The sequence below is a fragment of the Podarcis liolepis genome (genome assembly GCF_965112155.1).
Source record: "Podarcis liolepis genome assembly, chromosome: 8".
Taxonomy (NCBI): domain Eukaryota; kingdom Metazoa; phylum Chordata; class Lepidosauria; order Squamata; family Lacertidae; genus Podarcis; species Podarcis liolepis.
Genome location: NC_139560.1, coordinates 15,114,735 through 15,120,734, shown reverse-complemented (window position 1 = coordinate 15,120,734; position 6,000 = coordinate 15,114,735).

The window sequence follows — 6,000 nt, the reverse complement described above, 5'->3', positions numbered from 1 at the left end:
TCTGGGAAATGATCTATAATGAAATGAAAAAGGTATTTAAATATACTTTCCTGAAGAAACCAGAGGCTTTTCTCCTGGGCATAGTTGGCCAATCGGTGTTAAAGAAGGATAGAACTTTCTTTATGTATGCTACAGCAGCAGCAAGAATTCTTATTGCAAAGCACTGGAAGACACAAGAGTTACCCACCGTGGAAGAATGGCAGGTGCAACTAATAGACTATATGGAGATGGCGGAAATGACTGGCAGAATCCGAGACCAGGGAGAAGAGCATGTGGAAGAAGATTGGAGGAAATTTAAAATTTATTTACAAAAACATTGTAAAATTTCTGAATGCTGATGACGTTGAAATGAACTGAAGGGGTTCTAGCAACAAGGTAAAATGTAAGATGGGATCGATAATAGATAAGCTAAATTGGATATGAATTTGCTGAACCAATTTTTAAAAGGGATACAAAAAAGGGAGGTGTGAGGAAGTCAGGAAAATAAGTTAACTAAAGATGAGAAATCAAAAAAAGAGGGAGTTTTGTTTTCTTTTATATGTGTTTTTTCTTTTTCTTTTTTGTGTTTAATGTTTGTATCTTTGTATTTTGTGATTTTGTATTTTTCTGTATTTTTCTGAACTTTTCTATTGATAAAACTTAATAAAAGATTATTTAAAAAAAAGGAAAAGGAGTGAAGCTGTAGGACAGCTGGCATGTGCACTGGCAAGTTGGCTGGGATGGCTCTTCCACAGTAGTGACCCACAGTGGGTCAGGATGATTTAAAACTTTGACACTCCCTGTCAGAAACACCGGAGAGTTCAGAGGATCTCTTTATGTGTAGCAAGGAACTGTTGTTGTTGTTAATGATGATGATGATGATGATGATGATGATAATCAAATTTATATACAGTGGTACATACGCTTCAGGTTACATACGCTTCAGGTTACAGACTCCGCTATCCCAGACATAGTGCTTCAGGTTAAGAACTTTGCTTCAGGATAAGAACAGAAATCGTGCTCCAGCGGCGCGGCAGCAGCTGGAGGCCCCATTAGCTAAAGTGGTGCTTCAGGTTAAGAACAGTTTCAGGTTAAGTACAGACCTCCGGAACGAATTAAGTACTTAACCCAAGGTACCACTGTACTGCCCGGTACCCAGAAATCTCAAGGCAGTTCACGGAATAAAAGCAAAATATAAAACCACAAAATACATAATCAAAATAAAAAAATTAACGTTGAGGTTCCTGTGACCGTTGAGGTCGAGGAGGAGTTTATTTCCTGAACTGGGAGTAAATGAAAAATTAAGCACAGTGGAAACAAAACTGGAATTTTATTAATAAGTACTCAATGAGGGATAAAGCTTAGTGGTTTCTCTAATAAAGGCGCAGAACTTAGTTTCAGTCAAAATGTCTCTTGCAGATGTAATTAAGAACTTTCCTCTGTTTCTAATAAATCCAGTTCCTTCTAGAATGGCTATCTGTTTTACCCTGCCTATAAAACAGCTCTAGCCTCTTTCTTCCTTTCTCTAGGGAAATAAAAACAACCCCCTCACCAACCAGCTAATTCTCTATCTGGCAGTTGAACTGTCAAATTCTACTTTTTTACTCTACACTCCCTCCTGATTGGTTGTATTTCTAGCCAGCCATGACTGCATACCCTCCAACATTTCTCCAATGAAAATAGACATCCTCTCCATCACTTCTTTGATGAAAATAGGGGCATCAAGTGCTATTTCATTCTAGAAAAAAAGTGTTCTTTGTTCTCTTATAATGGCAATGGCGCCCACCTGAGGAGTGCAGGAACTAAGTTCCAGCAAGTTCTGACAGAAAAAATAAAGTCATGGGGATGTCCTATTCCATACCCTCCAACATTTCTCTGATGAAAATAGAGATGTCCTACCATACCCTCCAGCATTTCTCTGATGAAAATGGATGAAATCAGAAACTGGGACAGTTTCTGTAAATCTGGGACGGTTCCTGGAAAATAGGGACACTTGGAGGGTCTGTGACTGGGAGAAGGGTCTCTATGAGGATGACCCAAGATCTGTCTATCACTGTGATGGCCTGGGACTCAGGCTCGGACCCGGAACCAGAGGAGTCTCAGTCTGCACCAGATCCTTTGCCTCAGGCATCATCTGAACCAAGTCTGGGGCCTGACACTGAAGAGTTCCAGTCTGCACAGGTTCCCCTGCAAGAAACACCAGCTGGGCTGAGTCAGGGGCCTGAGCCTGCCCTGGCTCCAGATGCGGGGAGTACCTTGTTGCCTTCAACTGGGCCATCACTTACAGCTGCTCCACTACCAGTTGGGTCAGGGGAAGCTGAGGCAGCCCCTGGGTCTAGTAACCCACCGACATCTCCCGAGCTGCAGAGACTGAAGTCTGAGAGAAGGACAGACCTGAGTACTCGCAGGAGGAGTGTTCGCCTTCAGGCAAAACAGGGACGTGAGTCACTGGGAATCAGCACCAGCTGTTACCCTGACAAAGATAAAAGACTGACGGACCCCTCCCCAGGTTGCAGGAACAACATTGCTGTATGCTAGATCCTGCCTGAGATCCTGTACCTGTCCTTGCTTGGTGTCCTGCCTTGTATCCTGCCTTGTCCATATCAGACTGACTCCTAGTGAAGCCTTTGGATTCTGGACCGGTCCTGGATCCCTTTTCAAGGGTTGCCCCCGGGCCCAACACAATCACAACCTCCACTCCCCCCTGGCACCTTCTGGTCAGAATAGTGACCAGGAAGCTAGTATGGTGGCTTCTCCACAATCAGCAAGCCTTTGGAGGACATAAGAATTGGTGCTGTGAGCTAGTCAACTCTATGTACTGGGTGCTTGGCACCTTCCAAAAGATGGCAGCTGGACTGGACCTTCAGCAAGCTCTTGGATTTTTTGGTGGGGGGCAGTTAAAGAGCAGGCAGAAAGGCCTGTGCTCTTCATGGTTGTCGCCTTGAATTTCTAAGTGCTCCAAGAGTCCCACCACACAAGTAGCTTCCTCACAACTCGTAGACTCAAATATTGTAGGCCTCTTTCATGTTTTCAAACTGCATGGCTTGTTGCCTGCTGGAATCAGACAGTAGGCCGGGTAATATTGCAAACTCGAGCCTTTAATCTGAATTTTTATTAACTTTAAAAGCCCTTTAGAAGTTCAAACGTGTCTCAGATACCACTGAAGATACTGATGGGAGACGCTGAACACATTTTCAGACCCAGACCTTAAAAATAAAAAAATAAAAATAATAAAAAAAATCCTGTCGCATATAAATTCAAGCTACTTCCTTATCTGGAACATCAAGCACCAGGGATGTAATTTTCTAAATAAGAAACTGCATCATATATAGCAGTTTTCCTTAATAACTTTTGCAGCTGCCATAAAGCAGCATTTCAGCTGAACACAGAATTCTGAGGGGGAAAGCAACCAAACTAAACCCGTTGTTCCTTGGTTAAAAAAAGGTTCCATGCTTTTAAGCGGAGGGTTTCTTAGATCAAATCAATTGGTTTTTTTAAAAAAAACACACACACACCTCAAATGCCAAAGTGGAACAGTTTCACAGAGTTAGCAGCAGAAGTTGCAGGGGAAAAAATAGATGTTTTTGTTCAGGGAAGCTGCTTGCAAACATGAAAGTGGTGTTGAGAATTCAGAATCCTTGTTCTATCTAGAGCATGGGTAGGCAAACTAAGGCCCGGGGCCGGATCTGGTCCAAACCCCTTCTAAAACCGGCCCGTGGACGGTCCAGGAATCAGTGTGTTTTTACATGAGTAGAATGTGTCCTTTTATTTAAAATGCATCTCTGTGTTATTTGTGGGGCCTGCCTGGTGTTTTTACATGAGTAGAACGTGTGCTTTTATTTAAAATGCATCTCTGGGTTATTTGTGGGGCATAGGAATTCATTCATTTTTCCCCCTTCAAAATATAGTCCGCCCCCCCCCCCAGGTCTGAGGGACAGTGGACTGGCCCCCTGCTGAAAAAGTTTGCTGACCCTGTTCTAGAGTTCAAGGTTTTCGAGTTTTGAGCAGAGCAGGGTTAGGTGAGGGAGCGACAGGTGTGGAAGTGAAATGCAGCCCCTGAATGTATTGTCTGGCTGTAATATGTCTCTGAACACTGATGATGTCCTTTGCTTGCCTTCACAGTGCGTGAGAGAATGTGGGTAGAAACAAGCCTACTTACAAAGGCGAAACTTTACACTGTCCCATGTCCCGTGTTAAAATGGTAGAGATGCAACAGAAGAAGAAGAAGGTGGAGAAGGAGGAGGAGGAGGTAAGGCGCTAATAGAATATAGAGCGTCTCCCCACTCCAATGGATACAGCCCATCAGAGTTTCTTATGAGTTGCCGTATCAGAACCAATGGTCCCACAACAGTTCCTTTGCCAACAGGTGAATATGGAGTTACTTACCGACTGGGAAAGTTGCAGAAGACAGAGACAAAGAAGAACAAGGATTGCTGTTATGGAATACAGCCCTGTGGTGAACTGGAACTGGGAGAGGTTTGGTTTGGTATCATGAAAAATGGAATCTGGGGGGCAGAATCTTCTGGCACCTCTTCCAGCACCTCTAAGGTGGGCGCCATCGCCATTCTAAGAAAATGAAGGAGGTGTTCATGTGGTGAGTTCTGGCACCTCTTTTTCTAGAAAAATAGCTCACACTTCTAGATCGTATTGGGTAACTATCCCACAGGATTAGCTTAGAAGTGGGATAAAAACTAAAATAAATAGAATAAAACATTAGCAAAGTTCACTGCCACACAGGAAGGAGATTCAATTATCGGCACAGAGACAACTGAAGGAGGAAAAATGGAAGAGATCCAGTGAACTAGAAGCTCCATCATCATCACAGCAAACCAGGAGTGGTTGTGAAGTTAGGCCACCCCAGTGGATGAACTCGTAAACCTGAAAGGGTGGGGGAAATCCTATTGGAGCTAAAATTAAAAGGGGGGTTATGTATATAGGAAATCAGCCCTGAGTGCTCACTGGATGGACAGATCGTGAAGCTGAGGCTCCAATACTTTGGCCACCTCATGAGAAGAGAAGACTCCCTGGAAAAGACCCTGATGTTGGGAAAGATGGAGGGCACAAGGAGAAGGGGACGACAGAGGACGAGATGGTTGGATAGTGTCTTCGAAGCTACCAGCATGAGTTTGACCAAACTGCGGGAGGCAGTGGAAGACAGGAGTGCCTGGTGTGCTCTGGTCCATGGGGTCACAAAGAGTCGGACACGACTAAACAACTAAATAACAACATGTATATAGTCAGTTCCTGGGTCAAGGGTATTTGAAGATGGATCTTTTTGTAGAGGTGAGTAGGAGAAGGGAGCAGCCTGGACCTGGAGGCTAAGAAGTATGCAGGGCTTCCTGTCGACTACGCTTAAATAAAGGGATAGCTCACCTGGTAGAGCATGAGACTCATGATCTCAGGGTTGATGAGTCAAGCCTCACGTTGGGCAAAAGGTTCCTGCATTTCAGGGGGTTGGACTAGATGACCCTCGCGATCCCTTCCAATTCTACAGCTCTATGATGCTATGTTTGAGTTTCCCTGAAATGCCTGAAGTCTGTTTCTAAGAAAGGCAGCCCTGCAAGGCAACAATAAATACAATGAGCAAGTCCCATGTGATCGATTTGATTGGGATGGGGGGTAGGACTGGCAAACAAGTAGCAATTGAGGAGACCTGAAAGTCCTTGTCTTTCTCCCCTCCAATTAGTACAGCCTTCAAGGCTTTAGCCCGTTTACTGCAACCCTATACCCAATTTGATAAGCTTGAGAGTCAGCCCCATTAAGCATAAAGAAAATTCCTTCTCAATAGATGTCTACATTGTACCGTAATGTACAACCACATCATGATTTTGTTATAATGAGTTCCTGGACTTTAGCCTAACTCTTTTCATTTGTCATGGGGGTGGGAGGCGGCTGTCTTTAACGTCCACCCACACGCTATTTGCATGTCTAGAGAATACCTGTCTCAGATGCATCCTGGCTTCCATGGATAAAGGAACAGCAAAGCATGAGTCAAGAAAAACAAACTGGAAGCAGCAACTC